Here is a 27,737-nt window from a genome sequence, read left to right on the forward strand (position 1 = left end):
TGAGTGGAAGAGAAGGTGGGTTCGGGGCTGGAGAAAAAAAATCTTCAAATCTTCGAAAAAGATCAGTTCGAGAGAGGTTTTAGGGACAATTTTCAAGGTTGCTGTCTGCTTCAACTCCGCGGAGGTGAATGAGAGGATAGAGCTCGGGTCTTGTGTGCGTTTAGAATTATCTGCGCCTCCGGATCCACATTGTTAAGAAAACTCATCAATTCTTTGAGACTTCACGTTGAGAGGCGGATTTATCCTGCTCCTCTACCTGCTAAATATCGAGAAAAGGGGCTCTGGAGACGACCTCTTACAGAAAGAATGTCATTTGATCAACTCAACTGAGTTAATGACTTGCTCCGGAAAGGGTCAAGAACGCCTTTCCTTCCCACCCGCGCAGCGGCGGGGACGCCCTGGGCAACCTCTCTACCCCAGGTGGCCTCTCAACAAGGGCCCAGGAGCTCCTGTCCTAGGGTTCTTTTCGGGCTCAGAGTCCTGCGATCAAGTTTCTGATATTTCCCAAAACCTCCATGCTTCCATGTTCCAGCACATTGTCTCTAGAAATTTAGCCTAGCCCAGGCCCGGGATCAAAGAGCGTGAAACAAAGAGACACCCCCCACCCTCACCCCCACCACCCACCACCGCACCTCCGGATCCCCTGGGCCTTATGCCTCCAGGATTTCCAATTTACCAACCTTCTAGCTGGGCCCCCACCCCCACAGGGTTCTGCACTCAAGGGCATTTTCCGATTCCATCTTCCCATTGACAAAAGAGGAAAAATCGAACTGAATCTACATCCCCTGCCCTCACTCATGCTAGACTTGAGGAGAAAATCAAAGTCAGGAAGACCTCTCTCCTTGCTAGGTTGGCAAGAGCAGCTCCTGGAGAGGCCACTCGGTTCCTTAGTGTGAATCTCCTTGCCACCCACGTTTGGGACCAGAGCCCGGGTTCCCCTGGGTCGCGCTTTGGTGGGCCCAGCTGGGGACGAGAAAGCAAAGGTGAATCCGGTCACCGGTAGCTCTGATCACTAAAAAAGAGGGGTCCCTGCCTGCCTACCACCTGGGGCTGTCTGCTGGGGGGACCTTCCAACCTCCTAAATACGAGGTGGAGGAAAAAAGTTCAACCTCGGGCTGTGGCCTCAGAGATGCAACCCTCTGAAGGTTAAACTTTCCGTTTTAGGTTGTTTCCTCCTCCGCTGGTGCAACACCCCGGGTTTCCCCAAAATGAATACACTCGTGGAAATCAAAGAATCAAGGTACTATTTTAATTGCTTCAAACTCTGTCAAATCACCTCTTCATGCCATCTGCCAGAAGTTCAACTTTCTCTGAGTGCCTACATTCAGAAAATTGTAAGGACAACATTCCCTCTGCATTCGTTTTGATGGCAGCGTCCGGAAAGGACAGTATAGTTATTAGTGCACAACATTTGAGAGAATAACTTAATTCTTAATATCATCCCCAGAATACACACACCTCAAAGTATTAGTTGCCATTTTTTCCCCAAGTTTATTCCATTCACTCTGTGTTGGAAACGTTGAATTGGAAAACGAGAGAAACCCCTGCGGCGGCGAGATTCACTTCTGTGCTCGACTGTTGGGCGGGGGACCCACAGGGGCTGATTAGCAGAGAGACGGGCTCCTTTGTTGATTTAAGAGTTCACCAGCCAAGATATAACAATTACCTTGATGCCTTTTCTCAATTGTCTATTGTTGACTTATTTCTGCAGTTCCATCCGCTGTACAAAATTCTATCCAAAAAACTATTAAAAACATAAGTAAAAGTATAGTAATGGTAACAGACTACTTTAAATGGCTTTGTTTATCATTTATATATACCTCATACACATCTATGAAATATATCAAAAGTGTATGTAGCACATCCTTTATGTATAATACATATAATTATATGCTAATGCCACATCATTTTTATATCATAAGTTAATACCATAAAGGAAAGTTTGAAATGCTATTTCTAATACACATAACACCCTCTGTCCAAGGAAATAATTAGCAGGCTTAAAACTGATATTTGGAGGTGTTTCTATAGAGAACAAAATCTGAAACTCCGAGAACCGAAATCCCATCAAATATGATGGTACATAACAAGGTTGCTACAGATTAATAATATAAGAAAATAAGTTTCCTGTTTTGCACAATCTCATTTTATTTTACTTGTGCACATAAAATTTCTTGACCATTTAACTGTTCCAAAGTCTCTGATCACATCATATCGGCAAGAAATAAAAATCTGCAAGTCTGCATAATGCTTAAGGAATTACTATAATTAACTTTTTTGATTTGACAATATTGTGCTAACCTTTATTTAAATGTAAATATTAATATATTACAGTTAATATAACTGTATAACTAGATAATATCACCATGTCATAATTTACAAGAAATTAATATAAAGTAAAAGACCAAGTATAAACTTCTTTTCATAATGGCTATTTAGGGTCTGTTATCAAAATATAGTAATAGGATTCATATGTGTGATAAATATGTTGCTATCCACTCTCCTATCAGAGAGTTCAATCTAGTTATAAAAACACTGAACTATTATTATATGATGTATGCTCTCACTTGAAGGTAGCTAAATTGATGTTTTGCCATATTTTAAGAACCCTTTCCCTACTCCCTAGATACATGTAACAGCCTAGAAAGATCACTGCATATTGAACTGTAATGCTAAATCAGAAATTATATTATTACTCATAACTAGCATCCCGCTGACTTTCACTTAAATATCAGGACCCAAATTATTTTACATCTCACTTCAGAAATGTGGTACAACGTACTATTTAATCTTCTTGGCCTAGTCTTAGAATTTATTATACACTCTCCTTTTTATGAACCACACAAACCATTGGTGATAGTGACGAGAAGCACTGTATATAGTTTCACTGGCTTTGGATTCTTGTATGATGTATGAAAAAATAAAAATCATGTCTTATAGGTCTTGATGGTGTATGCCTTCCAATCTTGAGATGTTGATTTAGCTGTCCTGAACGTCACATGATGTGCCTCTCCATAATCCTGTACCCAAGCCATTGCAGAATTGCTGACGTGACTTTGGTGTGCTGTGCCAGGGCAAATATATTATTTTGAATTATGCCAGCAGTGAGGAAGACACATGAGTATAGCTCTCAGAGTGGAAGAAAAGGTGAGTGGATGGAAAATCACACTTTCTGAATAAGGTGGTAGAGAACGAATGGAGTGTATATGACATTGTCAGCCATCAAAAGAGAGGATGAAAATAGGCGTTAGACTAAGATGAGAAAAGTATTCAATTTTGAGAAAGTAAAGAGAAAGCTTATTGAGGAAAGAGAAGAGTGAGGTAAATGTCAAGAGAAACAAAGGAAAGGAACAGGCTTTGGTGACCCAGTTCGTCCTGCTAGACTGTGCACGCACTGAAGGGCAAAATCCAGATCTTTATTAGTAGTAGATGGAGGTTGGGAAAGTAGGTGAAGACTGGGAAAAAGTGGACTTCATATAGTTACTTTCATCTGGCATTTAAAGCTTCACAACTCTGATTTAAGAGGTTTCTTTTTCTTTTCTTTTTTTTTTTTTGTGAAAAGTAGACTGGCAGTTTTTCTAAGTTGCATTGCATCTTTAAATATATACTAAAATGCTTACAAAAATAAGCTCACTGTTGGTAAACTAACAGCATAGAAAAGGCAGACCAAATGTGCTAGAAATATCATAAAATTGATTCCTACCTAGATAGATAGATGATTGATAGATAGATCATCTATAGATGATAGATAGATAGATAGATAGATAGATAGATAGATAGATAGGCAGGCTTATTTAACAACAGGATTCAGGAGTCAGAAAAAAAGACTAGATCTGAGAAGGAATTTTAAAAAAAATGGCTTCAAACGGTTTCCGGAGTTTTGTTAGCCATTCCTTTTTCTACAGATTGGATTATACACAAAGTATAATTCATATATTTGGAACTGCTCGCTTAAACCACAATAAAAGCTGCCTTATGTTCCAGTTCATGCCAGCAACTTGAAGGGCTGCCTGCAACATTGCTGTTAGGTTAGCGTTTCTGACCTGGCTTCACGTTCTCCTAGACTGTTTCTTCTGATGTGAGAAGAATGTAAGCCCAAACCACCAGGGAGCATTCTTCACGCCCATGCACTTGAGAGAGTTTGGGTGTCCAAGATGTTGAAAAGGTCAGATACAGTTGTTCTCATAGAATCTATTCTGGAGGTCATAGGGTCAGAATGTCTGCACATGTGCACAAACCAACAGGCCCATAAAAGCCTGATAGGAGGCAGCAGTGCCCCATAAAAGGTCACACCCAGCCAGAATCCAACAACATTTGAAAGGCGTCTGCTATAGAGAAGAAATATGAGACTGACAGCGTTGGTAGGGGCAGCAGCAGAGAGAGATGGATGGGGATTAATCATGGTAAAATACTGAGCAAAAGAGACAGCAAATTCTGCCAAGCATGAATACTCCACTCACATGTTTCACAAAGCACACTCTTCAAAGTACGAGCCGATTGGCCAAGGTCAGGTTGATCTTTGCTAGGCTAAAAGAAGCAGCTGCTGAGTGTATATCCGGGCCAATGGGGAACACCTAAGGATTTTTAATGTTAAAAAAATTATTTGCAGTTCAACAGTAGAAAAACTCCTGATAACACATGGTAACCAAAATTGCATTCTCTCTGTGTGCTCATGCCGTGAACTTTGGGGTTTTACCCACTTATAAGGATTATTGGTTGTCATTAACCTGTGGGTCTCCAGGAGTTTTATTTTTAAAGATTCCCCTTGTGTTTCTAGATTTAGCATCTTGCCTTATTTCATAATCTGTCCTCATCACAACACCTTTTGTGCAAGCAAAATATGCTACATGACAGCCTTTGGAAGACTGAATAGGTAGCCCTAAGCAGTGCAGTTTACAGGGCTCTAAGCAAGGGGACCACGACCGAAATAGCATCCCTTGGTTCCATCAAGGCTCGCCGACTCCTTGATATTTACTTCCTTGACACTCATAAAGCCTCTTTAGTCTTCAGGTATTTTTGTTTAGTTTTGTTTGTTGGTTTTTAACTTAAATACTGAAGCTTTCTGTAGGTGATTTTTTTTACCGTTTATCTTTTTGTACTATTATGAAAGCTTTTATAATAAGCATGCTGACAATAAGAAGGAAAAAAGAAAGACGTTGAAAAGGAAACAAAAATGATAGACCTAAAAACAAGTGGTACACATTGAAATACCACTCAACAGGGAAAAGAAATGAACTATTGAAATGTGTTATCACCTGGTTGAAACTCAAAATAAATATGCTGAGCGAAAGAAGTAAGACCGATAAGTGAACACTGTGTTATTCCATTTATATAAAATTCTAGGAAATACAGATTAACATATTGTGACAGATCCACTGGGGCCTGCGGATGGGGGTTTAGTGACAGGGAGAGGCAGCAGGGAGGGATTGCCAAGGGGCTTCAGGAAAATTTTGGAAGTGATACATCTTTTGGAGTTTCATTATCTTGACTGAAGTGATAGTGTCACAGATATCTAACTATTATCTATCTACCTACCAAATCATACATTTTCAATATATACAGTTTATCATATGTCAATTATACTTCAATAACGCTATTAAAAATAGATCTCAAGAAAGGGAGAAACTGAGTATTACATTGCCTTGATCTTTATTATTATTGTTATGATTATTATCATTGCTGTGTACTTTTTGCAGTGAGGTTATAGGGCAGAGGGCACATGCACAGCAGTGTATGCGATGAAATCAGGTGTTTGAAGGGAAAGAAGAAGAAACGTACCTCAACCATTAGCCTGCCTGGTGTTTTGTCAGTAATTGCTCAAGAACACCAATCTGAATTTTCTGTGACCTACTTGTGTGTTCTTAAGCACTTTTCTGTCCTCTTGGAGTATCAGGGTTAGGGATGCTAGGGATGTGATAGGGATACACTTTGAAGAAAGCTTCTCAAATATGCTGCCTTCCCCAAAGTCAAATTAATTCTATAATTTCCAGCACTTTGGGGGTAATTTTTTATGATATCACTTTCTATTTTGTTTAGGTGCAGGTCTGTTTTGTTTTGTTTTGTTTTGTTTTGTTTTGTTTTGTTTTGTTTTAAGTATAGGCTTTCTACCATTCCCCAAAACTCTTAAGTTTTTAAGGAGAGAGTCCATTTCTATGCCGTTATTATAAACCATTGGCTTTCTGCAAATCTTTGATGAACTATCAAATGATCTCCCAGCCAGATTGTTGGAGTCCTGCTGCCTTTGGCGGAATTTCCTCAGATGTCAGTAGCTGGCTGGTTCACCAGAACAAAATTCCTGAACACTCTGTTCTGTTGTCCAGTGGGTCCTAGAGGCAGCCTTATTTATGTCTGAGCTCTTCACACCCTTTGGGCATTGCCTCCAATACCTGGCTGCAGCCTGCGGCTTCCCAGACAGGTTAGCTACCTTCCTCTTTCTTTCCTTTGTGGATGGGTCTCCAGCATGTTCCCAGCTCATCCCTTCTTCCTTGTAAACTTAAATTGCCGTGAGCTGACCTTCATATCTGATCTTCAAGTAGTCATGTTGTTGCTGTCTTTAATCATTCAGCAACACATAGGCTTTGCTGTGAGGCAGAGAGAAGGTAAAGGGAAATGATTTAAACGTGATGGTGCTTAAATAGAAGATTTATTTCTCTTCATGTTTTGGATTTGGGGGTTAAACATCACTGATCAAGGAAAGGATCAGGCAGTTTCTTTGCCTGTGGCTCATATTTGTGGGTCTTTCCACAGGACAGGGCATGAATCCAGTGGGTGAACAAATAGCTGTTAAAGACAGGAGAGGATATGAGGCATTTGGGGGCAGAAGAAATGGAGCAAGATCAAGAATATTAGTGTTTATTAGAAACCTTTCTTTGTGCTCTGGTCAGAAGCTTGCTTTTTAATATGTTTCTGTACTTCTATAGGCATTCTGCTTGGAAAATTATCTCCTGCCAGAAAACTTCTAAAGTAGAATAAAAGGACACTGAAAGACTGATGTTAGGAAATTTGTTTTTCTCTTTGTCGAAGAGACTGCCATTTGTTCACCAAATTTCCATGCCCCTTCCACCCATCGTCTTTCTTGCTAATAGAATTGTATTTCTGTTTGCTTGCTTATTAGGTATTTCCAGCTAAAACACTCTATTTCTTAGCCTCTCTTGTAGATAAGAGTGGCCAGTAAGACATAAGTGGAGGTTTATGTGTGAGTCTTCTGGGAAAACTACTTAAAAGGGTAACAGACAACTAGCATGTACCTCCCTTGCTCCTAGTTTTTCTCCTTCCCCTCCTCCTCCTCCTCCTTCTTCTTCTTCTTCTTCTTCTTCTTCTTCTTCTTCTTCTTCTTCTTCTTCTTCTTCTTCTTCTTCAAGGCTTCCCAGCTTTTCTGTCTCTGAGACAGAGACAGAGAGAGAGAGAATAAGCCAGGGAGAGGCAGAGGGAAAGGGTAATAGAGAATTCCAAGCAGGCTACACACTGTCAGCACAGAGCCCGATGTGGGCTTGATCCCGTGACCATGAGATCATGACCTGAGCTGAAATCAAGAGTCAGAAGCCTGACTGACTGAGCCACCCAGGCACCCCCTTTTATCCTCTTCTTCTTGATTAGAAACTGAGCATTGTGGCCAGAGCTCCGGCAGCCATCTTGTGTCTTTGGGATAAACTTGAGGAGGAAGCTATGCACAATAATAGATGGAAGAGTTGTCTGGATCTCTGATTATTTTCTAGACCCATCGTATCATTTCTGAACTATTGTATTGTCTATCACTGCATAACGAACTACCACGTTTATCAGCTTAAAACAACACCTATCTACTATCTCTCAGTTTCCTTGGGTCATGAATCTGGGTCTGAGTCCTTTGCTCAAGGTCTCACAATGTTCCAATCAAGGTGTCAGCCAGCCAGCATTTTCATCAAGAGCATTCACTGGAGAAAGAATCTGCTTCCAAGATCACTCAGGATATTAGCATAGTTTATTTCATTGTAGTTGTAGGGCTGAGGTCCCCATTTTCATGCTAGCTATTGTTCAGGGAATACTCTCAACATCTAGTTCAGGATTTTTCCATGTGGCCATCTCCACAGTTCACAATATGGCAGTTAGCTTCTTCAAGGCCAGCAGAAGAATCTCTCTCTTCAGAAAGGGCCCATTCCCGCTTTTAATGGCTTTGCTTGATGAAGTCAGGTGACCCAGGATAATCCCCCCCTTAAAAAAAAATGTTTATTTATTTTGAGAAGGGTGGTGAGAGAGAAGGAGAGAGAGAATCCCCAAGCTCTGCACTGTCAGTGCCACTCTCTCTCTCTCTCTTTCAAAATAAATAAACTTAAAAAATAAGTAATTTCAAAATAATACTAAAACATGTTAAATAAATATGTAAGTTAAAAAGAGTAAAAAGTGAAAGCCCTCTTCTATATATACATAAAATAAAACATAATTATAGAGAGAGAGATTATATATGTGTGTGTGTGTGTGTGTGTGTGTGTATACACACATGTGTGTGTGTGTGTGTATATATATATATATATACACACACACACACACATAATTGTTAAAAATTGAGCCTGAGTGACTCAGTCAGTTAAGCATCTGACTCTTGATTTCATTTCAGGTCATGATCTCATGGTTATGGGATTGAGCCCCGAGTCGGACTCTGCGCTGAGCGTGAAGCCTGCTTGGGATTCTCTCTCTTTCACACACTCTCTCTCCTTCTCTCTCAGCCCCTTCCCAGCTTGGGCATGCAGGCGTGCACACTCTCTCTCTCTCTCTCAAAATAAATAAATAAACAAACATTTTTTAAAAAGTTGAAGCACACAGGGGCACCTGGGTGGCTCAGTCAGGTTAAGCATCTGACTTTGGCTCAGGTCATGATCTCATGGTTTGTGGGTTCGAGCCCCACCTCGGACTCTGTGCTGACAGCTCAGAGCCTGGAGCCTGCTTCAGATTCTGTGTCTCCCTTTCTCTCTGCCCCTCACCTGCTCATTCTTTCTCTCTCTTTCTCTCTCTCTCTCTCTCCCTTTTTCAAAAATGAATAAACATAAAAAGGTAAAATAAAAATTGAATCACACATTACATGATATTTTCATAATATGTTCAAGTATGTTAATGCCTTCCAGCCAATAGACCACTAGGAATTTACCTGTAGTCGAACAAGCTGGGTTTATTGTTCATTGCAACAAGGGAGACTGCACAGCATGGAGAACTGTGGAATGTGTTAGTAAAATGGTGTTAGAAGTGAACCTTTTCTAGAAGGAGGGAATACTAGAAGGAAAAATAGAATCTCTCTAGAGATTTCTCTCTAGAGAAAAGTAGCCTCTGACATTAAGGAACTTGGTCTGACACTTACAGATGGGCCTCAGTTTTGCTAGTTGTTAGGAGCTGACCTGGTCCTCCCAGCTAAGACTCAGTTTTCTCCTGTTTGACCCACCAAAACAATCTCACAGATTATCATCATGAAGTGGGGGTTCTCTGTGACTATAAAGGAAAAGACCGCTTGATAATTTTGTCTAAGCACAGGGCACTGTGCAAACCACAGAAATATCAAACATCTCCTGGCTAATTTAAATGATTGCTGCTTCCTTACAGCTTTATTTTCCTTCTAGTATTACCTCCTTCTGGAAAAGATTTATTAAGATACCCAATCATAGAATTATCCCTATTCCCTGATAGCACCGAATCCGAAGTAAGCAAACCTCCATTTCCTCGACTCCTCCCCCCAAATCACCAAACCAAGGCGCAAATAGTCTACATTCTTTCTAACACACAATGTTGTGTCGTATTGCATTGAATTGGGGATAGAACACCCATAATCTATCCATTACACATATAATTATATGTGTAGAAACATAGTGTAGTTAATAATTCTAGACTTTATTTCAAGACATTTCAATGTTGTTTGAAATGGCCTATGTTGGTGGGATGCACACACATACCACACATACCTACATATATGAGATACATGTTTTATATGTGTATCATATAAATATAAATACAAATATATATTTATATATATATACTTTTTAAGAGAAGGCATTATTCTAAAGATATCCATAGATATGTTTACAATACATAGTATATAATATATAATATCTACTTTGTTAAAAGAAAGCATTATTAACTATCATATCCTGAATGAGTATATTAGTGAGAATTTGTAGGATTTATCATGATTGGTCTTTGTTTCAAAATTGCATAAAATAAACAACTAGCTGCTGCTGCTAATATCAACAACATTTTCTAAAAATATGTTGTGTATATTGTGTCCTTCTAAATATTTATCTTTTTTAATAATCTCAATAAGCTATATTTTGGGAAGCTTTTTGGGTGGGCAAATAAATACTTCCAACTGAGACAAAATGAAGAACTCTCTTCTAGCATTTACAGAAATTCCCTTATTATCTGCTCATCAAAATGTCTTTGGCCCAGAATAGATTTTGTCTGTGGCGATTTTCTCCCTAAAGTTAGAGGAAGCGAGATTCTACTCATTGGTCGAATAACCACTGTGGTCTCTCATCTTTTATTAGAGAAAGAGGCCCTTTCCAAATTCATTCTGACGTTCCAGATGGAGAATTGTGCATTTCTCACATTTCTAGTCTTTCAAGTAAGTGTTATAAGCCTTGTCTACAAAATAATTACAGAGTTATCTAAAAGGGAATGTGGGTTGCTTGTCTAAATTAGTTAGGATAACTTGTAGTTTCTTGGGAGAAAAGTCAGAAAATGAAAGTTATCTTTGAGTGTTTGGATTGAATTTCAGTATTCAAAGCATGAAATCTTTCACAAATCTTTCCATTTAGTGTTGTTGAAAAAGGTGTAATGTAAGCACAATACTGTACCTCTTACCTCTCCATAACTCCTGGAAAGGCGCCATAGAACATGCATTTACATCAAGTCCTTGCTTGAGGTGACTAAGCAATTACCATCGATCAGCCTAGCAGCCAAAAGGGCACCAAATTCATTACTCAGTTTCTTGGTCCTTGTTCTATTTTATTTTATTTTATTTTATTTTATTTTATTTTATTTTAATGTTTTTATTTTTGAAGGAGAGAGAGAGAGAGAGACAGAGCATGAGTGGGGGAGGAGCAGAAAGAGAGGGAGACACAGAATCAGAAGCAGGCTCCAGGCTCTAAGCTGTCAGCACAGAGCCTGATGCGGGGCTCGAACCCACAAACTGTGAGATCATGACCTGAGCCAAAGCTGACGCTGAACCCACTGAGCCACCCAAGCGCCCCTCTTGGTCCTTGTTCTTGCCAGGCATTTTATACACTTGCCTCCTGCAATCTGTAAACAAATGTTGCTTCATATCCAGGTCACCTGGTGAATCAGAGGGAATGGGAACGGGCATTGCTGTCTCTTGAGAAGGCACCATGATGAAGCAAGTGATTCTTAGCACCTTCCACATCTTATGGTATTGTTGCCAGGATGCTTGAGAAGATATCCTGCCAAACTCTGAATTCTGTGAGAGTCATTGGGATGCCCATGCCGGTTCTGAGTTCACATGCCCAACCAGGTGATCTGGACTATCACACAGTAAGGCACATTCTCTTAGCCTTGGTTTGTCCATTCTAGGTTTGTTCCCTATTCCTGTTTGGCCATTAAGGTACTCTCATTGCTCTCAGTTGATGCCTCTGGGGGGTTGTGGCAGCCCCACATCAGCTGAAGTATGGTTGGTTTTCAAACACCAACCCAGAATAAGTGTTTTGACGATACCTGCTTCAGATTTCCTAAATCATGCATGGAAGGCCTACTCACAGAGAAAGGAAAGTGGAAGTCTAAGTTGCGAGAGATACATGAGGCAAATCTAATTTTCCTATTCCACTACCTTCAATGCATATGTCTAGGCCTCTAACATTAAAGACTATATTTTCACATGACAAGGTTGATGTGAATAAAATAAGATAATTGATATGAAAATAACTCATAGGGGCGCCTGGGTGGCGCAGTCGGTTAAGCGTCCGACTTCAGCCAGGTCACGATCTCACGGTCCGTGAGTTCGAGCCCCGCATCAGGCTCTGGGCTGATGGCTCAGAGCCTGGAGCCTGTTTCCGATTCTGTGTCTCCCTCTCTCTCTGCCCCTCCCCCGTTCATGCTCTGTCTCTCTGTCCCAAAAATAAATAAACGTTGAAAAAAAAAATTAAAAAAAAAATAACTCATAAATACCAAGTAGATTGATTTTATAGGCATCGTAGTGACAGCAGTAGTGATAGCATTATCATCATCATCATCATTACTATAGTTATTATCAATGGTGGTAGTGATTGTAGTCGCATTAGGAAGGATATAGTAGGTCTGTTTCTGTTCAAATGGCAAAAAACTTCAGAATGGGAAGTACACTTAGAATTTAGTTGCTAGTTAAGAATTTGCTGATAGTTATATTTTTTCTAGCCACATAGAAATATATAGCTTTATTTTTTCTTAGCAATGCCAGGTAAGTTTTAGATATATAGACATACATACGTATATGTACATATATATGTATGTATGTATATATGTGCGTATATGTACACATCACATATATGTGTCTGTCTAAATGTATGTATATAATATGCCAATAGATACTAATATGAGCACATATTCATTAATGCTGTGCATAGATTTTGTAAGTACTATCCATGATGTAATGTGTTATATAATAATCCAACATTCTAACTTAGACTGCACACACATTATAATATAGTACATATCAACTTAAAGAGAAGCTAATACCTCATACCAAAGACAGACCAATTATCATGTATATTGATTAGAGTCCCATCTTAGTTCTGTTACAAAGTATAAATTATTTATTACAATGCTGTATAAAAATGTTAAATTGACCTTGGAAATGCAAGTGTTCACACCTACGTATGTACTTTAAGCACATTAGATTTTACTAACAAGCAGCCTTAAGTCTAATGAAGGCAGCTCAGTGTAGTTCATACAAGTGTTTAATTCATACAACATGAGCATAAATCTTTTCTGTTCTTAATATGCTTTAGAGAAAGGAACCTATTTTATAGCTAAAAGCAAGTGCTAAAATTATAATCTTAATGTGCATATTTAATTAGTTTTGTATTTTTATAATCCTTTGATTTGAGGCATTTTTAAAATATGCATTATCTAGAGAGTGAAGCCTGTTCTTGTATCTTTGTTTCAGTGAGAATATAGAACTGACACTATTGTGTCTCTGTATCTAAGACTCTTTGTGGTATTTCTAGGAGCAGTAATATGTTTTGAGCCATCCCTAGTCCTCTGTGCTTTGTGACCTTTACTCATGAGTAAAGTGAGAAGAGGTAGAACCTATAGCAAAATGGTAACCAAAACCAATTTTAATTGATGTGAAAAATCTCAAGCCCACTTGGTGGGGAACTTTAGCTTTATTTCCCACAAACTTTCATCATCTGCCTGTAGCAGAAATTATTCTGTAGGGTTTGATTGTTTGCAAGATGGAGAAAGAACTTCAAGATTTGCATGAAGTACAGTTATTTAACCAATTTGAGGGCACTGGTGGAGGGTTTTAAAAATTATTCCATTTTATTGCTTTACCTTATTTATCTAATTCAGTGAAGTGTGAATGTATGTGATTTACATACAGAGGAAAGTTCCTTCTATTAGCAACTTTAACGCAGCTCTTACTTGGTCATAATTAAGTTGATCTATCTATACACACAGTATAAAAGAGCCAGCTGTAAAGTGAGAAGTACATTTTGGTTATCAGTCATTTGGATATTTATTTGCCATATTATAGCAAAGCTCCAGAAGATTGACTAAGTATTTTTGATCAGTCCAGATATTTGGCATTTCCTTGATATAGTTTGTAAAAACAACCATGGTAATAGGTTTGAAAGACTATAAATAAAACAAATGTGCTCCTAATGGGCACACACACTTCTAAAATTAAATTCTACTTACCATTTATTTATTCCTGTAATCTGTTATATCTAATTGACCTTCAATGCTGCAGTGAATTGTATTACCTTTTGAAAAAATGTCTATATTCTTCTGTCTGCCTTTGCTAATTAGTTTTAAAAGTGCCTAGAACACATTTTTCTCTCTTTGAAGGTATTTTTGTAACATTTTTTGTAAATGTTATTTTGTATATGCAAATATGAATAGCCGCTATAAATGTGTGTTGTTGTTGTTTTAATGGGTGAGGATTTTGTTTCTCTGTAGTGGGGACAGATGTTATAATTCAAAAAGAAAGATGAACAAATTAAAATTGTAATTACTGATAGACTATTGGCCTGCCAAACTCTCTTATGCTTGGGATTCCTTCAGAGCACCTCAAGGACAATTTAATACTCCATTAATTGAACTTTAAATGAATAGTTATGAAACAGATACTTTGTGCTGAATCGGACAGTGCATCTGGCAGCAAAAAGATGGTGTACTCAAAAGGTTTAACGAGAGTTACTAATGAAGGGACTATTTAGGGAAGTGTGGTCAGGGTTAAGGAAACCAACAGGGTAGTAAAACATTTAGGACTAGCAACATGGGGAGTTGTTGTCATCCCTGAGCCTTGGATCCTGGAAGCTTTGAAAGGTAGGATGCCTATGGCCAAAACAGCAGTGATTGGCTGGTCATGTAGGGATAAATACTCTGGCCTCTCTCTTCCAGGCTTCCCATTGCCAGCCACTACTTCCCATTCATTGATCTCAGCTAGAAGCCAAAAGTTAGCCTTTTGTGGCACAGATCAAGATGGAGAAGACAGAAAATGGATCTAGGGGGAGCCAGAGAGAAACAATTAGTACAGACCCTATATTAGTATTTTTTTTAAATTTCTGTTGTAACAAATTACCACAAATTTAGTGGCTTACTATAACACAAATATATTATCTTACAGTTCTGAAAGTCAAAAGTCCTCAACTAAAGGTGTCTACAGGGCTGCATTCCTTCCGGAGTCTCTAGGGGAAAGTTAGTTTCCTTGCCTTTTCCAGTTCTAGAGTCTGTGGGCATTCCTAGAGACTCCCGATCCCTTCCTCTAATCCCTCCAGCCTCTGCTCCCATCATCTCAACAGTTTCTCTCCCTCTGACCCTCTTGCCTCCGTCTCCTAAGGATCCTTGTGGTTACATTGAGCCCACCAGAGTAATCCAGGATAATCTCTTCATTTCAAAATCCTTAACTTAATCCTATCAGCTAAATCCCTTTTGCAAAAGAAGGTAAGGTATTCATAGGATAGGACACGGACATGGACATCTTTAAGGAGCCCTTTTTCTGTCTGCAGACCACAGACCCCCACAAGCTATTAATGTGAAAGAAATTGATGTCTCTGCTATAGGCAGGTTAAAACTAGAAAATGTGCTTAACATTTTATAACTAATAATGAATTACTTTTTAAAATTTGAAACGTATTTCTTTTTTGACGAATGCAGAAAATGTCGAACTACTATTCTGTTTAATGTTAACATGGTTGTATATATTTAGGGCTTTATGTTTTGAATATCTTCTAAATTTCAACTTCTCAAGTCACCTTCTCCATCTCTCATGGCATGAATACTTTCACATTTTTTATTCAAAAGAAACTGACTTGGAAAAATAATAATCAGTAAGGTTTATTGGGTTATGGTTTTCTAGCTATTTTCATATATTACTTTCACAACATCCCTGTAAGAAAGATACTATTATTAACTGTATTTTAGAGATGATGAAACAGATACGTAGATTAAGTAATATGTCTCTGGTAATAGAACTAATAAGTGGATATGTTGGATATCATTTTCCATTTGCTTCCCTAGATCAATTTTCCACTGTGCTCTGTTTTGGGGCATCATCCAGGCTGTCTTTTCCCCTGGCTTCTGATTGGCTTCAATGAAAGGGACAGCTCAGCAAGCTTGATAGTGAAAGAAGAGAGAAATGGTGTTACTTTTCATTACTCTACACTCCCTCTCCCCTCCTGCCTTGCTGCATAGAGGGCTTGCTTTCCTATGTAGCTATAGTTTCTATTGGGTATTCTTTTCATTCTTAACCAAATTCTGGGAATACCATTTCTTGAGTTCTTGGGAGTAGTAATGGCTCTCATTTTTGCTGGTCCTGGGGTTCATCACCATCCCTTATGGTTTCTTTCAACTTTCCCACACCTCTGTAAATAATCCCTTCATTATTTTCATTTATACCCCTCTGAATGTGCCATCTTTTTCTCTCCTTTTGTAAATTAACTGCAGTTTGATTACAAGGATATTTGAATTACAAGCTAAGTTCTTAATCATTTCAATATATTGACTTTAACAAAAACACATCTCCCAAGCAAATGGATTTACAGCTTGAGGTGAATTCGTTGCATTTAGTCAACTATTTATATACTTACTGGTTTGTAATTGCTAATCTTTTTTTAAAAATGACGAATTCATTAAATTAAGCCAGTTTAGTAATTTTCAGATATGGACATAGCATACCTTATGTTGGGTATAATGAATATACTCTGTAATAAATCTACCTGTAAATATAAAGCCAGTTCACCTTCGTTATTATTCTGCCATCAGTGAGCATTGTTTATAGCATCTTATTTGTCATGGTCAGATTTTATGCTTTGCAGTGAGTTTGAGTTCAATTCATTAAAATGGGAAACTCATCAAATTCTCCTTCAGAGAAAGGAACTCTTACCCTTGCAATATACAATACATTTCTGTTCTTTTACAGATTTCTTTTCACTACTTCCTAAGTGATGGTGATGTCTGTTTCCTTGACAACTAGGTAAGGTGAGTGCTGCAATGATACTGAGTGCATGTCAGATGTATTCATAAAGTGAGTTGTAGTTGTTCAGAGGAAATATATCAGAACAACCTTGTATTCTTTTGTGAGCAAAGATGCTAATGAAGGAGCTTCTCATTGACAGTGATTTCCATGGAGCAGAGGGATAGGCACACATGATACTCAACACCCACCTATCACATTTTTGCATTTGTTTACTTGTACTGTTCACTTTCCCCCATTTATTCTTAAGTCACGCATACTGACCAACTAGTTTATAACTTGAAAGCTAAACAGACCCCTCATCTATGTTTTTTACGACTGTGGGCTACAGTTAGGGGATAGCATTCTGGTCTCTGGTGGTCTTTGCACCTAGAATGTGTGGTTCAAAATGCGTTATGACAGTATAATAGTCATTCTGGGGTCCACTAGTAGATCGATTGGAAGTCTTTCTTAACAATTGTTCCTGCAAGTCTAAATTACAATATCTATATTCATAAACCTGTAATGTAAGAGGATCCTAAAATGACTTTTGACTCATTTAAAAAACGTATTATTAGATTATTTTCATAGTCATCTGGATATTAAATGTATATTGATATATTTGAATCATTTGAAAATTGCTCATTCAAACATAATACATATGGAATCTCTATTAAAGAGAATATGATTAATCAACACATTCCTTTTCATGATCAGACAGATAATAGAGAGTTTGCTCTCCTTGAGAAATGGTCTTCTTGAAACTAAAACCTGGGATACATTTGTTAAAAATTAAACTTTATATATCATGTAATCTTTGTCTATGATTATGGATTATAGACATTAAGGCTTTACAACTTCAGTTCTCTTCAGTGTTAAGATATTTTCCCAACAATTAAGGGTGTTTAAAAATATATATATCTATATTCCTATTGGGTAGAAATGAGAATCAGTCCAGAGAGCTTATACTTTTCCATCAACTGAACACATTGATGATATAACTAAATACTCATGAGAGAATTGGAATTTCTTTTATACAGACCATGAAGGTTATGTCTGTTCTAGACATTAACAGAAGTTTTATAATCCACAAAAAATATCTGATCCACTTACTGTTAGTAGAGGCCACTGATCGCGTGCCCAAGGAAGCAAACTTTAAAGTGGAAGATTAGTATGCAGGAAGTTTGTTCTTAGAAAAGAATGGAAGCAGGGTTTGGAAGAGGGGAAAGTTGGGCGGTGATGCAAATGTAACAAAGGTCTCAGCCAACCTCGTGAGCTGCTTTGGAGCTGGGCTCTTCTCGGCTGTCCCAAGTTAAGGTGAGGAGGCCTAGCCCTTATAACTCTGCATTTACCAGTTATTAGATATGGACTGCTCTGAGAGGCAACACGGCTCTCTTAAGCTGGTGGTAATTCTAAGATGAGAACAGATCTGAGAGCCTTTAATCAACTTCATAGCAGCTGAAAAATCATTTCTTCCATTTTGAAGATGGATTTAAGAAGGACATCACAGCATCCATGACAGTCCAACCCTTGAGCTACTTGTTTCCACAGAAACTCATTCAGGACTCTGGTGGGGCTCTCTTCCTTAGGAGAACAGATAAGAGAAAGTTGATCTGCAGCTGCAGCAGGTCTTGAGGCTCCAATGGATACTTAGCATCTCCCCCCTTTACTGTCTATTCTAGATTGCTTTATCCTTAGTGAGCAACTCTGCTGGTTTGGATGGCCTATCTGGTGGGGATGATCAAGCCCTCATCCCTAAGAGGTCCAAGCTTCTGGTTATCATGCTCTTTTGAGGCTGCTATCCATATCCATGAGACATTCCACACAACAGCCTGAGTGCCACACATATTCATTCCCTCTAGTCCATATTGTGTAATAGCAGCCCTACCCATTCTTGATGAGGTGAGTTAATTATTCCTGCCTGGATGACAGTTTCTCTTCTTGCCTGCTGGTACCTTGGAATGAGGAACCTGGAGTGTCTAGGCAACAGCTGTAGTTGAAAATTCATTGTGACTTTTTTATGTTCCTTGGTGACAGAGTTGCAGATTTTAGGAAGCACAAGTTCTCCGAGCAGGTCACTGAAAGCAGTGGCAAGCAGGGCGTCTGCTACTTCATCATTTGGTTCTCAGACCTATGTATTCTATCTATTGGGGTTGTTGTATTCTATAATAGTCATTTGTTTACTGTGTATACTGTGTCCTAGAGGATAATACCATCATCCTTGTAGGGTAGTATCTCCAAGCTATCGCCTTAGCTATGCTTTTGATAAGTAATTACATACTCTATGAGGCCATAAGCCACTGTATGTGTAATATGTGACAGGACCAGGGGACTTCATGATCATGTACTATCATACCTCCTATGTTGTTAAGTGGACCCATACATCTGATGAAAAGTTATAGGGGATGGTGTGTGAGTGTATCAGACATTCTTTAAGCCCTTGAAGGACGGTGCTAGTCAAAACTCACGGACAATAAAGCCACACTCACACTTGGAATACACGCCAGTTACTGACAAGGTATATTAATGCCCCTTACCATGGTAGAAAGGATCAAATATAATAGACTTGCCACCAAATGACTAATTTTTTTCTTCAAGGGATAGTGTCATTAGGTGCTCACCATTGGTCTTTGTTACTAACAGGTTGGAAATCTGCTATAGCAGTAGCAGTCTCAGCTTTGGTGAGTGAGAACCCATGATCTATATAGCCCATGCTTAGCCACCATCTCTGCCACCATGGCTACTATATTTTTGTGTCCATTGTGTCAGCCCTGTGGTAGTTAATGATGGATTTGGATTAGTGTCAACTAGCTGAATTCTTCTATCTATCTGGTTGTTTAGTGTCTTTTCCATGGTGGGTATTCTCAGCATCAACATTTGTGGGAGAAGAGAATGAAGCAGGACTGAGCTAAATAAGAAGTTGGGCTATGGTACAGTCCCAGTGAGGCCTCAGCTGACCCTGTGAAAGGCTTGAAATTTTAATGGCTCTTCAGAGTTGCTCTGAGTTAGGAAAAGAGAACTTGACTGAATCAACCAGTCACTAGCTGTGGGCTGCCCTGGGAAGGAGGGTATAATTTTGAGCAAGGTGACTCTCTTCAGCCCCTTTCTCCAGCATGATTATATGATGGGGGTTGGGGAACTGAACACAAAGAACTTGAGACTTCAGGAGAATCTCTTTCCACCAAAATTAATCTTCTAACCCAAGCATCAAATCAACCTGGGTTAGTAACCCAATAATTTTTAGGTTTATGAGAATGAAGCCTCATCCACTGAGGATTGAAATCTGACTAAACAGGCCAGAGGTCTGTGCTGTCAGATAGACTACCTCGGGTATCAGGTCCATCTGAAAAGTTCCTAGCCAGTGATAAAAGAACACACCATCCGTTTCCTGCAAGTGGAGACTGACATACGTGGGGAGCTCTCCCTGGTGCTGCTTAAAAACTTGATGAAAGACTGCCTCCTCTGTTTAATCTTCTTCTGAATCTGCTTATCTGATCTGTCTGTGGTACATTTTGCTTAAAAGTGATCTATTTTGCCTCCTCACAGTCCCACCAAATCTCTTGGGAACGCCTGTTGCAATTCTGATCTGATCAGATTCTAAACATGTGCCAAGCTCTACTCGTCACCCAGACCTGCCACCGTATGACCAGTTCCTCTGTCATCAACTCACCCTATATTGTTTTGTCCGGTAGAAACATCTATTGAAATGCTAAAGTTATATGCATGATTCTTTTGAAAAACATTCGAATTCATTTGATTAAAATGCAAAGTTAGTCAGTAAGGAGATTCAGGATACCAAAGTGGGTAGATCAAAATGCTTGTTAAACTCTATTAAACAGTTGTTCAATATTTTACACAGAAGGAACAAAAGGCATATAGCAAACTAAGTAAGTCACAATTAAGATATATGAGCAGACACTCTCTTCCTTCGTATGTCCACTTTGTTTTTTAATGCCAATCATTACCAATATGGATTTAGCTGCCTAGCTTGCCACGTGAATATCCATTATGCCTGTGTGTCCAGATTGGAGTACGTTTTGAGATCGAAAAGAACCATTTTTCTGAAAACTGTCTTCAAGTTTACTAAACTTCACTGCAGAAATGTTTAAACATTTGTCCAAACAAATGTTCAAACTCACAAGGATTTTGAAATCCAAATATGCTATAAGGGCATAACAAAGAGAGAAAGTATGAGCTTCGGAGGAGAGGTAAGAAAGCAGTAGAGCATATTTGAGACATAGTAAATAGAGTATGGTTGGAACATCAGATATCCAACACACTGGTAGGAAAGAAGGAAAGGAATATATAGACACTGAGAAGACTAGTAGCCATCATGCCTAAGACAGTTTAAATCAAGTAAACTGATTAACAAGGGAAGAAATGCAACATTAGCAGTAGCAATGGGGGAAGAAGAGACAATAGAAGCATAGAGACTAGAATAAGACTTAAAATGGCCTACATATGCAATTTTGAAGGCATAAACTAGGATTTTGTTAGTAGAGATAAAAAGGAGAGGATAGTTGGGAAAGACATTAAGGAATTATAACTAAGAGCATTTGGTGACTAATTTTAAGTTGGAGTGGATTTTTATGGGAGATTTTTATCAAAGAAAGCTTAAATTTTTAGCCTCGATGACTGGACACTATATGAGTGTCCACTAATTTAAACAGAAGTTTTATGAAGAATTTGCTTTAGAAGTTATGATATTTTAAGTGGTTACAGACCATCAGGTGGGAAACTGAACCAAGCAGCTGGAAAGATAGGTCTAGCATTGAGGAGTGAGGAAGAGTTGAGAGACTAAGATTGGATTGTGAGTTATATAGAAATAATAGTCAAATTAAATTAAATGGAAATGAAATAGTTTGATCTACTAGTCTGTTGAATCCATCTGGAACTTGGGATCATGTGTCTGTAGTTTGAAGGAATTTCCACAAGGTGGTGATGCATTCTTACTAGGTAGCATAGACTTGAGCCTTCAAAATAAAGATTAACAAAAATCCAAAGAGAGCTATTTTTTTTTTTTTTTTGCTCCTTCCTTGGTGGTCTTCTGAAGCTACTATTTGATGTGTTATATGAAAATGTTCTTTACTAATAAAATATAACTATGTGATTTATGTTATTATTTCCCAAGCTTTTGTATCAAAAGTGTAAAAGTTACTTGAAGTAATAATTAATCCAATCCAATGATAAAAATCTAGGATCACTTAAGTCTACCCTAAGTTTCTATGTGAAAATAAAACAATATTTTCTCAAATTCTTGGCATGGTTCATTTTATAATCTCTCTTCTTTTTGCTTTTATGACAGAACACTTATTCAGTCTTCTTACTTTCCAGATAAATCTTTCTTTTTCCCACTATCACATATTTTTTGAATGTAAATAGTATTTTCCTTCTGGGTTTGAAAGCATTGTTCTACCCACACTTTTAAGAAATTCAAATCCTCTTGACAGCTGCTTAGAGGATCCCACTCACACTTGCTTAGAGGTCCAAATAAAAACATGTTCGCTCTCATGTGAGTGAGTCATCAATGAATCATATCATTGAATCATATAATATTGCAAACATAACATTGTGTCTCTAGTTATCAGTTATCTGAACTCTTAGCCATATATTCACTTGAATACTTGCAAAACTTCCTCCACATTCATTACTGAACACACAGTCTAATGTACCAGTAAAAACATTTAAGTTGCATTAAGAGTTTGAATGAGAATGTGTAGATTGTTTCAGCTATATCTTAGCTCTTCTAATAGGATTTTGTTTAAAAGTATTGTGCATTATCGATTGTCTTCTTTACATTATTAAGTGAAAAGGCCTTTTAAGAAATTAGGCAAGCCTAAAGTCCAGAGAAGGCATCCATTGGAAGAAAAATCGTGTTAAATTGAACTGAGAGAGAAGAACTCATGAAAGACATAAGCCTGGCAATGCACTTGTATTTGTTTACAGATATGCAATGATTTTCTATATGTGAGAATGTAAAAAAAAAAAATATATGAAAAGTGTTGTTGGTACTAAAAAACTAGAGAAATAACCATGCATTATATGCTGATAGCCTCAGTCATTGTGTAATGCTGTAGAGAACCATGTTGATAGAGCAGAAAACATTAAACATCTTCACAGACTTGAAGAAAAAGGAGAGGAAGAGAGAGAGAGTAACCAAAAGACCTTAGTTTGAGTAAGTTCAGGATCCTTCAACAGATTTTGCAATATATACTGTGTAATTTAAAGGTCATAGGTGAAGCAGCTGCTGATACCCTCACTAAATTGCAGGAAAGTATTGATAACATGGTTATTCTGCAAAAGCACATGTTCAATATTGATGAACCTGGATATCTTTAGAGATGAATGTCATCATGTAGGTCTATTTCAGATACTAGAAGAAGACAGTGCCACACACCTGAAGCTTTCAAAGATAGGCTGACATTGCTTTTAGGTGGAAATAAGGTACCGCTAAACTAAAAATGGGTTAGCTTATCATTCCCCAAACCACATGGTCCCTAAGGGGTCATTGAAGAGTGCTTTGTGAAACAAGCATTTAATGATTATAGGAAGTGTTATCTTTGTGATTATTCATAATGGAATACATGAAGAAGTAAAATCTTGCAAACAAGCCTCTTTTGATAACAGATAATGTTTCCAGACATTCCTCTCTTATTATTGATTAGGAAAATCCTATCTGAGTAGCCTTTTTTTTTTTCCTGTTGTGTTTTTAGTTCCTGTAGCTATTGATTGGGAAGATCCTATCTAAGTCTTTTTTTTTTTTTTTTTTGTCTCAAATGGAATGTGTAGTAGCTGGTGTGATATTACTCCATTAACAGATTTATGGAATAGTTTTAACATCAATCAGGTCCTTAAAACCTATCAATCAGGTTTTGGCAAAATGCACCACAACATGTAAAGAACAAATGTGAAAGACGCTTTGTCTCACAATTTGTCCACTCTTTTCCAAAGTTTTAGGAAATGGCTGATGAAAAGCAAAAATCCTTAGAGCTTGCAAAAAGATATTTTGAAGTACATAGCGAAAATGTTAAAAGATTATTAGCTTCAAATAGCAAACAACTTACTACCAAGGAATTAATTTAATTTAATGCTCAATATTAGAAGAAGGAGAAGAAGAGGACCAACAAACACTTGGCATGAGATTTTTTAAATAATTTAATATCAAGTAGACAAAATGACTGGTCTTGTAGGTGATCCTGATTTGGAGCAATACATGTGGAACCCAGTCCATCTCTTCTAGTTAAAACTGCAAATGGACATGTGTAGCAACTTTGGCCTGGGAAGAGCTCAGCCCTTTCAGGAAAGAAGGTTAAGGTTTGAGTTGCACCACCAGATGAATCACTGTGATGACTTTTGTGTCAGTTTGACACAGCCGCAGGTACCCAGATATTTGATCAAACATTATTCTGATCATGTTTCTAACTGAGGTTAACATTTGAATAGGCAGACTGAGTAAAGTAGACTGCTGTCCCCTAATGTGAGTGGTACTCATCCAATCAGTTAAAGACCTGAATATTATAAAAAGACTGACCCTACCTCCAGTAGGGTCCATTCCTCCCTGATTGCTTGAACTGGAGCATTGGTCTTTTCCAGCCTTTGGATTGACACCAAAACATTGGTTCTCCTGGGGTCTTGAGCCTGATAGCTTTTGGACTGGCACCACTGGATCAACTGGGTCTCATGCCTTCAGGCTCAGACTGGAAGTATACATCTACACATTGGCTTTCCTGGGTCTCCAGTTTGCTGACTGCAGCCTTTCTGAGCCTCTGTAATCTCCTTTTCAGCCTCCATAATCACATGAGCCAATTCCTCATAATCTCTCTCTTTGTTTGTATATAGCTATCAAGAACTGCAGAGGTGAGACATGAATAGACATAGTGGATAGTAGAGAATGGACATGATGAATCCCAGTTGTGACCCTGAGAGCAACTGCACTGATGAGGGCCGTAGTTCATCCCATTGATTCCCTGCTATGAGGATGAGCCATGGCCAGTTCCTGGGGAGACTCCTTATTTTAAAGGTTATACAGAGAAAGATAAATCAGCCAAAGAGACTAGGGAGTGGCCATAGAAAATCAATGGTTTGTAGTACCATCAGAGCCAATAAAAGAAAATGTTTTAACAAGGAAGGTTCTCTCAGGAAGTGAAGTCCATGAGAAGTAGGGGGAAGCTGCTTCCCAAAGATGCATGGAAAAGTGGATCTGTGCATTGAATGGCGTAGACTGTGGCAGCCATAAAGGGAAACCTGTGTGGAGCATAGCTGACTGCCAGCCTCCAGTTGCCACACCATTGAATGCCCTGTGATGTTCACGCCAAGGTCATCCTCTCACAGGGTTCCTCATAGCCAATGACTAAGCATGGCAAGGGAACTAGAGCTTGGTCATTTTTGCCTGATATGGTATTTTCTGTGGGTAACCTTTGCTTAGGATTTCCCTATCAGTCTCTACAAGATTTTTTTCAGAACTGCAGGTCAGTCTGAAGCTCTTCTCACTTAAGTCTCCTCACCTCCTTCTCTCCAAAAGTATCATATTTGCATCACAGTCTGAAGACCCTTCCCTTCTTCTCTGCCCCTTCCTCCTTTATCATTCACAGGCATTTTTTACAAATCTTTTGCCTGTCTGATCTCTCAGCACTTCCCGCTTAGAGCTCCCAAACTGACACTCATAGATCAGAAAGTTAATGGGGATACCACATCTCATCCCACTTGGCCTCAGCTGGGGCCACTCAAAGACCAGAGACTGGAATTATCTAAAGACTGTCTCACATTTTTGGCATTTGAAGTTGGCTCATGGCCAACTAACAGCACCTTGGTTGGTGCTATTCACTGGAAGGTATATGTGTGGCCTCTCCCTATGGCCAGGGTTTCCTCCCCTGGCTCTGAGTCCCAGGAGAGAAAGAGCTGGGCAGAAGCCATATTGCCTTTTATGATCTAGCCTCAAAAATCACACTGCCACTCATCTACTGCATCGTATTAGTCATACACAGGGCCAACTCTGATTGACTGTAAGAGGTAATCTCACAGGCACATATTGCCAAGAAGTGTGTGAATCACTGAGGGCTATCTTGGAAGCTGACTTACCTCAGTCTAAATGCAACCCAGAAAAGTTTATAGATTTTGAAAATATTGTGTTAAAACAAAGTAAGAGGCAGAAGGAACTCTAGAGCAAAATATTTTTATAAATTTAAAACACACAAACACAAAACCATAATACACATCTTATAAGAATGCATACAAACAAAAGGTTATGCATCAGACATTTTAGAATGGCTGCTTATGGGAAGAAAAGCAGAATGAGGATGGGGAATGATAATAAAATATTTAAAAACAAAATATACTTTGCTATTCTTAACAAATATATAATTAGAAGGTAGTTTTCCATTCACATGTAAAAATTCATACTTCAAAACTATATCCACATGGAGGTGTGCTAAATACTATTAGAAAACAGGTAGATCACAACTCCATTACTTTGCTGGGAGCAAGAATTTCAGGCAACATGAAATTCTCCCAATAGAAACTTTACTTCAGTTTCTACTCAAACAATTAATGGTGGTCTGGAGCTCTTTGCAAATGGACCTTGATTAGAGTCTCTTATTTGTTCAAGATTGGCCAATAGTCAACATTAAACCCTTAAGAATGATGATTTCCAGTGTTTTGAGTTCAATTATTTACATGACGTACATGTAAAATTTGAAGATAATAAATACAAATGACATATTTTGCATTTGAGAATTTTCTACATTTAGTCTATAAATTCATTGAGATACCGTTATTCATCGGTCATGTATTTATAGATTTGTCATTTGTTTACTTGAATCAGCAAATAAGACGTTTAAGACTAATTTAGAAAAGATTTGTGGATTGTAAGGACATGAATCTCTAAACTTGAATATTTTTTGAATACAGGTATTTCTTTTAAAACAGGAAAAAAGTGACAATTTTTGTAAAATTATATTTTCTCCTCTTTAAAATATTTAAATGAGTAAGTTTTTTCCCATTTGCAATGTGCTTCACTTTCATTACAAAGTATGACGTCACAGAGAATTATAACAAAAGTTATACTAATTATTTATACATATAGGTATATAAGTGTGTGTGTGTGTGTGTGTGTGTGTGTGTGTATAATTTTAATTCCTCTACCTTTTAAACCTCTGCATGCAGGTCTCTGTAAAAATTCCTTAGTCTGACAGTTGGCAGCTAGTCAATGCTGAACCAACTTCCTGTGTAAGGACATTATTTTGCATGTCCTTCGAGACTGGATAATTAATGTGTAACGTTTTACTTAAAACTCTAATTAAGTTTAAATTAAAATTCTTTGGGGGTTTAATAGCGGAGGAAGCATTTTGGTGCCTTTTTCACTTAAGCGTTATATTTGCCAGCCTGTCTGGGTTAAAGCACCTCCATTTATACATACTTAATATTGTTGTTTTAATGTTGGCGTTTGGTCTGGAAACTTTAAGAAAACTTTGTTGGTTTTTTTCCTACCCTCTATTGCAAACGTTTCGCTTTGTGTTCAACATATTATAAAACAAATAAGGCATTCATTTACTGTTTATTTCTTTCTAGAAACTAGAAAAGTACTACTTACTCAGTTCTTTATAACTTCACATATAAACACTGTAAATTAAGACTCATCTTCAAGAACTTTTCTTTCTATTCTTCAAGGAGCCTCGTTAGCTACATGTGTAAATATTCTTTTCTCCACCATCTTGCTTTTCTCCTTTCTGATCTGCAGGCACTGACTGATTCTGTTCTGAGGACCAATCATATGGATATGAAAATTCATGAACAGGCTGTATCTACACACATTACCTATTGGAAGACGGCCTTGTCTCCATCTTGAATATACACTCCACCCCCACCTTTGAGAGGTATCACAATATCTTAAAAGGGTTTTCAAATTAATTTTTACATTCAATACATTGTGTTAATTCTATCCACTCTAAATGTCCCTTCCTTTTCTACCTACAGATCTCAGAATTAGGAAAAGTTTTAACTTAAAACGAATCACTTACTATTATTCCTACCCAAGAATATTTTTTAACTTAAAAAAATAGGGGCGCCTGGGTGGCTCAGTCGGTTAAGCATCCGACTTCAGCTCAGGTCATGA

The 27,737-nt window shown here is 38.1% G+C and overlaps 1 long non-coding RNA gene across 1 annotated transcript; it reads left to right on the plus strand.

Annotated features, from left to right (window-relative positions):
- Nucleotides 1-1,116: 1,116 nt before the first annotated feature.
- Nucleotides 1,117-27,737, plus strand: LOC122493977. Its single transcript, XR_006300076.1, has 3 exons — nt 1,117-1,240; nt 2,941-3,147; nt 27,363-27,737. It is a non-coding gene; the product is annotated as an uncharacterized LOC122493977 (long non-coding RNA).

The sequence above is a fragment of the Prionailurus bengalensis genome, chromosome A1 (genome assembly GCF_016509475.1).
Source record: "Prionailurus bengalensis isolate Pbe53 chromosome A1, Fcat_Pben_1.1_paternal_pri, whole genome shotgun sequence".
NCBI lineage: Eukaryota > Metazoa > Chordata > Mammalia > Carnivora > Felidae > Prionailurus > Prionailurus bengalensis.